This window comes from Lolium perenne, chromosome 3 (assembly GCF_019359855.2).
Source record: "Lolium perenne isolate Kyuss_39 chromosome 3, Kyuss_2.0, whole genome shotgun sequence".
Lineage (NCBI taxonomy): Eukaryota > Viridiplantae > Streptophyta > Magnoliopsida > Poales > Poaceae > Lolium > Lolium perenne.
The window spans coordinates 90,968,777-90,982,078 of NC_067246.2; positions in this window are offsets into that span (position 1 = coordinate 90,968,777).

Below are 13,302 nucleotides of genomic sequence, written 5' to 3' on the forward strand. Positions count from 1 at the left end.
GTGTGGCCCCCTCGTGGCCCCTCTTCGTCTCCTCTTCGGACTTCTGGAAGCTTCGTGGCAAAATAGGACCCTGGGCGTTGATTTCGTCCAATTCCGAGAATATTTCGTTACTAGGATTTCTGAAACCAAAAACAGCAGAAAACAAAGAATCGGCACTTCGGCATCTTGTTAATAGGTTAGTTCCAGAAAATGCACGAATATGACATAAAGTGTGCATAAAACATGTAGATAACATCAATAATGTGGCATGGAACATAAGAAATTATCGATACGTCGGAGACGTATCAGACACTCTCAACATTGATCACATAACAGAATAAATAGATAGATGCTAGACTCTACACCCTCTTGTTGGATGATGAACACCACTAACTGTGTAGGATTACACGAACCCTCAATGCCGGAGTTAACAAGCTCCACAATATTCAATGTTCATATTTAAATAACCTTAGAGTGCATGACAGATCAACATAACCAAACCAAGTACTAACATAGCATGCACACTGTCACCTTCACACTACGAAAGGAGGAATAGATCACATCAATACTATCATAGCAATAGTTAACTTCATAATCTACAAGAGATCACAATCATAGCCTACGCCAAGTACTACACGATGCACACACTGTCACCATTACACCGTGCAGGAGGAATAAACTACTTTAATAACATCACTAGGGTAGCACACAGATAAATTGTGATACAAAACACATTGCAATCATAAAGGGATATAAATAAGCACTTCACTATGCCATTCATAACAGTGAATAAGTATTCTGTGAAATATAGCCTAAGAGACCCACACGGTGCACACACTGTCACCTTTACACACGTGGGACAAGGAGTCTCCGGAGATCACATAAGTAAAACCCACTTGACTAGCATAATGACATCTAGATTACAAGCATCATCATATGAATCTCAATCATGTAAGGCAGCTCATGAGATTATTGTATTGAAGCACATAGGAGAGAGATTAACCACATAGCTACCGGTACAGCCCTTAGCCTCGATGGAGAACTACTCCCTCCTCATGGGAGACAGCAGCGTTGATGAAGATGGCGGTGGTGTCGATGGAGAAGCCTTCCGGGGGCACTTCCCCGTCCTGGCGGCGTGCCGGAACAGAGACTCCTGTCCCCCAGATCTTGGCTTCGCGATGGCGGCGGCTCTGGAAGGTTTCTCGTACCGTGGCTTTTCCGTATTGTGTTTTAGGTCAGGGACCTTTATATAGGCGAAGAGGCGGCGTCAGAAGGTCAACGAGGCGACGACACAACAGGGGGGCGCGGGCCCCCCCTTGGCCGCGCCGGCCTATCGTCTGGTGGGCCTGTGGCCCCCCTCTGGCCTCTCTCGGGTGTTCTGGAATCTTCGCGTGATCCTAAGATGCTGGGCGTTGGTTTCGTCTGATTCCGAGAATATTTCCTTACTAGGATTTCTGAAACCAAAAACAGCAGAAAACAGGAAATGGCCCTTCGGCATCTCGTCAATAGGTTAGTTCCGGAAAACGCATAATAATGACATATAATGTGTATAAAACATGTAGGTATCATCAATAAAGTAGCATGGAACATAAGAAATTATAGATACGTTTGAGACGTATCAAGAGACACCTCTAGTGAACTGTGGACCCCGGTCCTATTCTTTACATCGCATACAATCTACTGCAATACTTGTTCTTTACTGTTTTCTGCAAACAATCATCTTCCACACAATACGGTTAATCCTTTGTTACAGCAAGCCGGTGAGATTGACAACCTCACTGTTTCGTTGGGGCAAAGTACTTTGGTTGTGTTGTGCAGGTTCCACGTTGGCGCCGGAATCCCTGGTGTTGCGCCGCACTACATCCCGCCACCAACAACCTTCAACGTGCTTCTTGGCTCCTCCTGGTTCGATAAACCTTGGTTTCTTTCTGAGGGAAAACTTGCTACTGTGTGCATCATACCTTCCTCTTGGGGTTCCCAACGAACGTGTGTGTTACACGCCATCAAGCTAAATTTCTGGCGCCGTTGCCGGGGAGATCAAGACACGCTGCAAGGGGAGTCTCCACAATCCAATCTCTTTACTTTGTTTTTGTCTTGCTTTAGTTTATTTACTACTTTGTTTGCTGCACTTAAACAAAACACAAAAAAATTAGTTGCTAGCTTTACTTTATTTACTTGTCTTGTTCTCTATATCAAAAACACAAAAAAAAATTAGTTACTTGCATCTAGTTTACTTTTGTTATCATGTCTAGCTCTGCACATGTTACTTCTTCACCTGAGGAATTAGTTTTTACTTTTAAACAAGGGGATGACGAGAGTTTTAAAGATGCTTGGTCGAGAATTTTTACTTCTTATCGTAAAGCTGAACCTCAAATGACGCTAAGTTTGCTCCTTAGTAATTTTTATTTTGGTCTTATGATTCGCTATAGATATGCCTTGGATGCTGTAGTGGGAGGAGATTTCCTTCATTGCAATGGGGATCAAGCTTTTAATGCCATAAAAAAGTTGGTTGCATCACATGATTCAGCTAATAACTTTGATTCAGCCCTTATTAGCATTTATAATAGATTAAACACTCTTGAGACAAGAGCATCTCGCTTGAATGAAAATTATAGATATGTTCGTAACCGTCTTGATCAAGTTTTAGTGAACTCTGAACCTTCATTATGGGATCCTACTATTAAAATTGTTATCGGTGACCAAACTCTTCATGCCAATTGTGATATTATGTCTGAATTTTGCTTAATGCCTAGGAGTATTCATGAATCTTTGCAACTTTGGGGATTCGTTGAAGGGGGAGAAGGAATAACTCTTATTGATAACTCTGTTATAATTCCTAAAGGAATAGCTGCGGGTGTGCATACAACCATTCTTGGGAGAACAATATCCATTGATTATCTTGTTATTGAATGTGCAGGAACAGGACAAATCACACTCGGAAGATCCCTGCTGAAACTATTGGGAGCAGTCATAGATATGGGAGAAGGCACCCTAAAATTCACCTCTACACCCGGGGGTAGACATATATTCCCTAAATCAAAGAGTAAGAAAAAGAACAATAAAGGTAAGGGTAAAGCCCAAGGTAATGCCGATGCTTCATCTCTTGATAATACTTGATATACACTTTCTGCGCCTAGCTGAAAGGCGTTAAAGAAAAGCGCTTATGGGAGACAACCCATGTTTTTACTATAGTACTTTGTTTTATATTTGAGTCTTGGAAGTTGTTTACTACTGTAGCAACCTCTCCTTATCATGTTTTTGTGCCAAGTAAAGTCTCTATGGTAAAGTTGATGCTAGATTTGGATTGCTGCACAGAAACAGCATTGCTGTCTGTCACGAATTCGCGCAGAAGTCTCTGTAAAAAAATCAAAAAAATCTGCAAATTTACGTGCGTGATCCTCAGATATGTACGCAACTTTCATTAGTTTTGAGTTTTTCCGTTTGAGCAAGTTAAGTGCCCCTTCCAGGTTCGTCTTTACGGACTGTTCTATTTTTGACAGATTCTGCCTTTTATTTCGCATTGCCTCTTTTGCTACGTTGGATGAATTTCTTTGTTCCATTAATGTCCAGTAGCTTTGTGCAATGTCCATAAGTGTTAAGAATGATTGTGTCACCTCTGAACATGTGGATTTTTATTGTGCACTAACCCTCTAATGAGTTTGCTTAAAGTTTGGTGTGAAGGAAGTTTTCAAGGGTCAAGAGAGGAGTATGATATACTATGATCAAGAGGAGTGAAAGCTCTAAGCTTGGGGATGCCCCGGTGGTTCACCCCTGCATATTTTAAGAAGAATCAAGCGTCTAAGCTTGGGGATGCCCAAGGCATCCCCTTCTTCATCGACAACATCATCAGGTTCCTCCCCGGAAACTATATTTTTATTCAGTCACATCTTATGTACTTTGCTTGGAGCGTCTGTTTGTTTTTGTTTTTGTTTTTGTTTGAATAAAATGGATCCTAGCATTCATTGTGTGGGAGAGAGACACGCTCCGCTGTTGCATATGGACAAATATGTCCTTAGGCTTTACTCATAGTATTCATGGCGAAGGTTGAATCTTCTTCATTAAATTGTTATATGGTTGGAATCGGGAAATGCTACATGTAGTCATTCTAAAATGTCTTGAATAATTTGATACTTGGCAATTGTTGTGCTCATGTTTAAGCTCTTGCATCATATACTTTGCACCCATTAATGAAGAAATACATAGAGCTTGCTAAAATTTGGTTTGCATATTTGGTCTCTCTAAAGTCTAGATAATTTCTAGTATTGAGTTTTGAACAACAAGGAAGACGGTGTAGAATCTTATAATGTTTACAATATGTCTTTTATGTGAGTTTTGCTGCACCGGTTCATCCTTGTGTTTGTTTCAAATAAACCTTGCTAGCCTAAACCTTGTATCGAGAGGGAATACTTCTCATGCATCCAAAATCCTTGAGCCAACCACTATGCCATTTGTGTCCACCATACCTACCTACTACATGGTATTTCTCCGCCATTCCAAAGTAAATTGCTTGAGTGCTACCTTTAAAATTCCATCATTCGCCTTTGCAATATATAGCTCATGGGACAAAATAGCCTTAAAAACTATTGTGGTATTGAATATGTACTTATGCACTTTATCTCTTATTAAGTTGTTTGTTGTGCGATAACCATGTTCCTGGGGACGCCATCAACTCTTTGTTGAATATCATGTGAGTTGCTATGCATGTTCGTCTTGTCTGAAGTAAGGGCGGTTTTCACAATCAAATGGTTTGAGTATGCATACTGTTAGAGAAGAACATTGGGCCGCTAACTAAAGCCATGAATCATGGTGGAAGTTTCAGTTTGGACATAAAACCTCAATCTCTTATGAGAATATTAACTGTTGTTGAATGCCTAAGCATTAAAAGAGGAGTCCATTATCTGTTGTCTATGTTGGCCCGGTATGGGTGTATAAGTTGAAGAATGATCAAAAGTGAGAAATCCAATGCGAACTTTCTCCTTAGACCCTTGTACAGGCGGCATAGAGGTACCCCTTTGTGACACTTGGTTGAAACATATGTTATGCAATGATGATCAGTGTTAACCCAAGCTAATTAGGACAAGGTGCGAGAACTATTAGTACACTATGCATGAGGCTTGCAACTTGTAAGATATAATTTACATGATACATATGCTTTATTACTACCGTTGACAAAATTGTTTCATGTTTTCAAAACCAAAGCTCTAGCACAAATATAGCAATCGATGCTTTCCTCTTTGAAGGACCTTTCTTTTACTTTTATGTTGAGTCAGTTCACCTATCTCTCTCCGCCTCAAGAAGCAAACACTTGTGTGAACTGTGCATTGATTCCTACATACTTGCATATTGCACTTGTTATATTACTTTACATTGACACTATCCATGAGATATACATGTTATAAGTTGAAAGCAACCGCTGAAACTTAATCTTCCTTTGTGTTGCTTCAATACCTTTACTTTGATTTATTGCTTTATGAGTTAACTCTTATGCAAGACTTATTGATGCTTGTCTTGAAGTACTATTCATGAAAAGTCTTTGCTTTATGATTCATTTGTTTACTCATGTCATTACCATTGTTTTTGATCGCTGCATTCATTACATATGCTTACAATAGTATGATCAAGGTTATGATGGCATGTCACTCCAGAAATTATCTTTGTTATCGTTTACCTGCTCGGGACGAGCAGGAACTAAGCTTGGGGATGCTGATACGTCTCCGACGTATCGATAATTTCTTATGTTCCATGCTACATTATTGATGATATCTACATGTTTTATACACATTATATGTCGTATTTATGCATTTTCCGGCACTAACCTATTAACAAGATGCCGAAGAGCCAGTTGCTGTTTTCTGCTGTTTTTGGTTTCAGAAATCCTAGTAAGGAAATATTCTCGGAATTGGACGAAATCAACGCCCAGGGTCCTATTTTTGCACGAAGCTTCCAGAAGACCGAGGGGGAAAGGAAGTGGGGCCACGAGGCACCGCCACACTAGGGCGGCGCGGCCCAGGCCTTGGCCGCGCGGCCCTAGCGTGTGGGGCCCTCGTGTGGCCCCCTACGTTGCCCTTCCGCCTACATAAAGCCTCCGTCGCGAAACCCCCAGTACCGAGAGCCACGATACGGAAAACCTTACTGAGACGCCACCGCCGCCAATCCCATCTCGGGGGATTGAGGAGATCGCCTCCGGCACCCTGCCGGAGAGGGGAATCATCTCCCGGAGGACTCTTCACCGCCATGATCGCCTCCGGAGTGATGAGTGAGTAGTTCACCCCTGGACTATGGGTCCATAGCAGTAGCTAGATGGTCGTCTTCTCCTTATGTGCTTCATTGTTGGATCTTGTGAGCTGCCTAACATGATCAAGATCATCTATCTGTAATGCTATATGTTGTGTTTGTCGGGATCCGATGGATAGAGAATACTATGTTATGGTGATTATCAATCTATTACCTATGTGTTGTTTATGATCTTGCATGCTCTCCGTTATTAGTAGAGGCTCTGGCCAAGTTTTTGCTCTTAACTCCAAGAGGGAGTATTTATGCTCGATAGTGGGTTCATGCCTCCATTAAATCTGGGACAGTGACAGAAAGTTCTAAGGTTGTGGATGTGCTGTTGCCACTAGGGATAAAACATTGATGCTATGTCCAAGGATGTAGTTATTGATTACATTACGCACCATACTTAATGCAATTGTCTGTTGTTTGCAACTTAATACCGGAAGGGGTTCGGATGATAACCTGAAGGTGGACTTTTTAGCCATAGATGCATGCTGGATAGCGGTCTATGTACTTTGTCGTAATGCCCAATTAAATCTCACTATATTTATCATATCATGTATGTGCATTGTCATGCCCTCTCTATTTGTCAATTGCCCGACTGTAATTTGTTCACCCAACATGCTATTTATCTTATGGGAGAGACACCTCTAGTGAACTGTGGACCCCGGTCCTATTCTTTACATCGCATACAATCTACTGCAATACTTGTTCTTTACTGTTTTCTGCAAACAATCATCTTCCACACAATACGGTTAATCCTTTGTTACAGCAAGCCGGTGAGATTGACAACCTCACTGTTTCATTGGGGCAAAGTACTTTGGTTGTGTTGTGCAGGTTCCACGTTGGCGCCGGAATCCCTGGTGTTGCGCCGCACTACATCCCGCCACCAACAACCTTCAACGTGCTTCTTGGCTCCTCCTGGTTCGATAAACCTTGGTTTCTTTCTGAGGGAAAACTTGCTACTGTGTGCATCATACCTTCCTCTTGGGGTTCCCAACGAACGTGTGTGTTACACGCCATCAGCATCCTCAACGATTCCAAGGCGGCAGGGGATCAAAGGAAAAAAAAAATATCCCAAAATTAATTAGGGGTTCAAAATAAATCCATCAAAGGAAACTTTTATTGTTCACAGAGGATGACATGTGGGACCGACCTGCCAACAGCGTCCTCATCGTTTCAAAGGGGGCAGGATATCAAAAGAAAAAGGCAAATAGCCAGAAATTAGGGGTCAAAAATAACTCCAAGAAAGCAAACTTTTATTGTTCGTAGAGGATGACATGCGGGACCCATGAGCCAGCAGCTTACTCAACATTTCAAAGGCGGCATGAGATCGAAAGAAAAAGGCAAGTGACAAAATATCAGGAGCCAAAGATAATCCAAGAAAAAAAACTTTATTGTACATAGAGGATGACATGCGGGTCCCAATTAGCAGCAGCGGTCTCAACGTTTCAAATGCGGCTTGAGATCAAAAGAAAAAGAAAGTTGATTGTACATAGAGGATGACATGCGGGTCCCATGAGTCAGCAGCTTACTCAACGTTTCCAAGGCGGCAGGGGATCAAAAGGAAAAGGAAATAGCCAAAAATCAGAGGGTGAAAAAAAACCCAAGAAAATAAACTTTTATAGCACATAGAGGATGACATGCGGGTCCCATGAGCCAGCAGGGTCCTCAACGTGGCATGAGATCGAAAGAAAAAGGCAAGTGACCAAATACCAGGAGCCAAAAATAATTCAAGAAAAGAAACTTGATTGTACATAGAGGATGACATGCGGGTCCCAATTAGCAGCAGCGGTATCACCGTTTGAGAAGCGGCAGGGATCGAAAGAAAAAGGCAAGTGACCAAATATGAGGTGCAAAAAAAATCCAAGAAAAGAAAGTTTTATAGTACATAGAGGATGACATGCGGGTCCCATGAGCCTGCAGGGTCCTCAACGTGGCATGAGATCGAAAGAAAAATGCAAGTGACCAAATATCAGGAGCCAAAAATAATTCAGGAAAAGAAACTTGAGTGTACATAGAGGATGACATGCGGGTCCCATTTAGCAGCAGCGGTATCACCGTTTGAGAAGCGGTAGGGGATCGAAAGAAAAAAGCAAGTGACCAAATATGAGGTGCCAAAAAAATCCAAGAAAAGAAAGTTTTATAGTACATAGAGGATGACATGCGGGTCCCATGAGCCTGCAGGGTCCTCAACGTGGCATGAGATCGAAAGAAAAATGCAAGTGACCAAATATCAGGAGCCAAAAATAATTCAAGAAAAGAAACTTGATTGTACATAGAGGATGACATGCGGGCCTCATTTAGCAGCAGCGGTATCACCGTTTGAGAGGCTGCACGGGATCGAAAGAAAAAGGCAAGTGACCAAATATGAGGTTCCAAAAAAAATCCAAGAAAAGAAAGTTTTATAGTACATAGAGGATGACATGCGGGTCCCATTTAGCAGCAGCGGTCTCACCGTTTGAGAGGCGGCAGGGGATCGAAAGAAAAAGGTAAGTGACCAAATATGAGGTGCCAAAAAAATCCAAGAAAAGAAAGTTTTATAGTACATAGAGGATGACATGCGGGTCCTATTTAGCAGCAGGGGTATCACCGTTTGAGAGGCGGCAGGGGATCGAAAGAAAAAGGCAAGTGACCAAATTTGAGGTGCCAAAAAAAACTCCAAGAAAAGAAAGTTGATTGCTCATAGAGGATGACATGCGAGTCCCAATTAGCAGCAGCGGTCTCAACGTTTCCAAGGCGGCAAGGGATCAAAAGAAAAAGGAAGTAGCCAGAAATCAGGGTGTCAAAAAAAATCCAAGAATAGAAAGAATTTTGGTTCATAGAGGATGACATGCGGGACCCATGATCCTGCATCGTAAACGGCTCGATCGGAGAGCGTTGAACGAGATGGCGCGATCGAGAAAAAAAACAATGCCAGAGAGGCTGCCATCTGGGCCCTACATCCCTCGGCGGTGCGGATTTGCGTTGACTCGGCCAGCGAACCCGAGAATTCGAGATGCACCACGTCCCGGGCCACCATACGCAACGTTTTGGCCGTTTTCGTCGGGCTAGGTGGCCTCAAAAACGAGAAAAAAAACGTTTTGACATGCACAACGGACAGACCCAAAATCGTCGGCCATGGTACACCAGCAACCACGGCGCGACTTCAACTTCGTCGGCCATGGCAACTTTTCTTGTAGTGTAAAGTACATGTGTAAACAAAAGAGAAGGGGGATGATCTACCTTGCTGGTAGAGATAACGTCCTTCATGGGAGCAGCTCTTTGGAGGTCTGTTTGGCAAGGGGGTTAGAGTGCCCACTACCATTCGTTGACAACAACAAACACCTCTCAAAACTTTACTTTTATGCTCTCTATATGATTTCAAAACTCGAAAAGCTCCAGCACATGATTTAATCCCTGCTTCCCTCTGCGAAGGGCCTGTCTTTTACTTTATGTTGAGTCAGTAAACCTATTTCCCTCCATCTTAAGCAAACATTTGAGTTGTTGTGATCCAACCATCTATATTGTGATATATTTAATCATGCCTTTTATTCTTCCTTGTTTAGTACAAGTTTTATCTGATGAATATAGCTTTGAAGATTATCAATGATTATGAGAAGATTATTATGATTGAGTATGCAAATTTTGCTATAAGCCTTAATATAAGAGCACTGCTCGATAAATAAGTACAATATGTTAAATGTTCTTTGTACAAGAACGAAGTTTGCCATCACCAATTATGATTTCCCATGCACCTTTATTTGTGATCTCCTTTTACTTGTTTCAAGTTGAATCATATTGGGAAGTTGTTCACTAGAATGCCTTGTGTGAATTAATATGATGCTTCTTGTCCGTATTTTATTTATCGACTCTTCACTCCATAAACATGTGGTCTTGTTTACTGAGCTCAGTTTCGCTTGGGGACAAGCGAATGATGTCTACGTTCCCCCTCCTTTCCTGTAGACAGTGTTGGGCCTCCAAGAGCAGAGGTTTGTAGAACAGCAGCAAGTTTTCCCTTAAGTGGATCACCCAAGGTTTATCGAACTCAGGGAGGAAGAGGTCAAAGATATCCCTCTCATGCAACCCTGCAACCACAAAGCAAGAAGTCTCTTGTGTCCCCAACACACCTAATAGGTGCACTAGTTCGGCGAAGAGATAGTGAAATACAGGTGGTATAAATATATATGAGCAGTAGCAACGATTGCGGAAAATAGCTTCTTTGGCGTGTAGTTGATGGTGGTAGTATTGCAGCAGTAGTAACGCAGTAAAACAATAAACAAGCAGTGATAGCAGTATTTAGGAACAAGGCCTAGGGATTACACTTTCACTAGTGGACACTCTCAACATTGATCACATAACAGAATAGATAAATGCATACTCTACACTCTTGTTGGATGATGAACACATTGCGTAGGATTACACGAACCCTCAATGCCGGAGTTAACAAGCTCCACAATAATGCTCATATTTTAGTAACCTTAAGTGTAAGATAGATCAACAGACTAAACCAAGTACTAACATAGCATGCACACTGTCACCTTCATGCATATGTAGGAGGAATAGATCACATCAATATTATCATAGCAATAGTTAACTTCGCAATCTACAAGAGATCATGATCATAGCATAAACCAAGTACTAACACGGTGCACACACTGTCACCTTTACACACGTGCAGGAGGAATAGAACTACTTTAATAACTTTGCTAGAGTAGCACATAGATAAATTGTGATACAAACTCATATGAATCTCAATCATGTAAAGCAGCTCATGAGATTATTGTATTGAGGTACATGGGAGAGAGATGAACCACATGCTACAGCGGAGCCCTCAGCCTCGGAGGTGGATTACTCCCTCCTCATCATGGAAGCAGCGATGGCGGTGAAGACGGCGGTGGAGATGGCTCCGGGGGCAATTCCCCGTCCGGCAGGGTGCCGGAACAGAGAGTTCTGTCCCCCGAATTGGAGTTTCGCGACGGTGGCGGCGCCCCTGGAGTCTTTCTGGAGTTTCGTCAATTGTTACTGCGTTTTTAGGTCGAAAGGGCTTTTATAGGCGAAGAGGCGGCGCAGGGGGGCACCTGGAGGCGCCACACCCTAGGCCGGCGCGGCCTAGGCCTGGCCCGCGCCGCCATGTGGTGTGGTGGCCCCCTGGCCCCTCTCCGACTCTTCTTCGGTGTTCGGACGCTTAGGGAAAAATAGGAGGTTTGGCGTTGATTTCGTCCAATTAAGAATATTGCCCGAACAGCCTTTCTCGGAACCAAAAACAGCAGAAAACAGGAACCGGCATCGTGGCATCTTGTTAATAGGTTAGTTCCGGAAAATGCATGAAAATGATATAAAGTGTGAACAAAACATGTTGGTATTGTCATAAAACAAGCATGGAACATCGGAAATTATAGATACGTTGGAGACGTATCAGCATCCCCACGCTTAGTTCCTACTCGTCCTCGAGTAGGTAAACGATAAAAGATAATTTCTGAGGTGACATGCTACCAACATAATCTTAATCATACCATTGTAAAGCATATGAGATGAATGCAGCGATTCGAAACAATGTAAATGCAATGAGTAAACAAGTGAATCATATAGCAAAGACTTTTCATGAATAGTACTTTCGAGACAAGCATCAATAAGTCTTGCATAAGAGTTACTCATAAAGCAATAAATTCATAGTAGAGACATTGAAGCAACACAATGGAAGATTAAGTTTCAGCGGTTGCTTTCAACTTGTAACATGTATATCTCATGGATAGTTGTCAATGCAAAGCAATATAACAAATGCAATAAGCAAGTATATAAGAATCAATGCACAGTTCACACAAATGTTTGCTTCTTGAGGTGGAGAAAGATAGGTGAACTGACTCAACAATAAAAGTAAAAGAATGGTCCTTCAAAGAGGAAAGCATCGATTGCTATATTTGTGCTAGAGCTTTTATTTTGAAAACATGAAACAATTTTGTCAACGGTAGTAATAAAGCATATGTATCATGTAAATTATATCTTACAAGTTGCAAGCCTCATGCATAGTATACTAATAGTGCCCGCACCTTGTCCTAATTAGCTTGGACTACCGGATCATCACAATGCACATGTTTTAACCAAGTGTCACAAAGGGGTACCTCTATGCCGCCTGTACAAAGGTCTAAGGAGAAAGCTCGCATTGGATTTCTCGCTATTGATTATTCTCAACTTAGACATCCATACCGGGACAACATAGACAACAGATAATGGACTCCTCTTTTATGCATAAGCATGTAACAACAATTAATAATTTTCTCATATGAGATTGAGGATATATGTCCAAAACTGAAACTTCCACCATGGATCATGGCTTTAGTTAGCGGCCCAATGTTCTTCTCTAACAATATGCATGCTTAACCATAGGGTGGTAGATCTCTCTTACTTCAGACAAGACGGACATGCATAGCAACTCACATGAAATTCAACAATGAATAGTTGATGGCGTCCCCAGTGAACATGGTTATCGCACAACAAGCAACTTAATAAGAGATAAAGTGCATAATTACATATTCAATACCACAATAGTTTTTAAGCTATTTGTCCCATGAGCTATATATTGCAAAGGTGATGATGGAATTTTAAAGGTAGCACTCAAGCAATTTACTTTGGAATGGCGGAGAAATACCATGTAGTGGGTAGGTATGGTGGACACAAATGGCATAGTGGTTGGCTCAAGTATTTGGATGCATGAGAAGTATTCCCTCTCGATACAAGGTTTAGGCTAGCAAGGTTGTTTGAAGCAAACACAAGCACGAACTAGTACAGCAAAACTCACATAAAAGACATATTACAAGCATTATAAAACTATACATCGTCTTCCTTGTTGTTCAAACATCTTACTAGAAAATATCTAGACTCTAGAGAAACCACTCATGCAAACCCAAATTTTAACAAGCTCTATGTATTTCCTCACTAATGGGTGCAAGGTATATGATGCAAGAGCTTAAACAAGAGCACAACAATTGCCAAGTATCACATTATTCAAGACATCACACCAATTTCTACATGTAGCATTTTCCAATTCCAACCATATAATAATTTAACGAA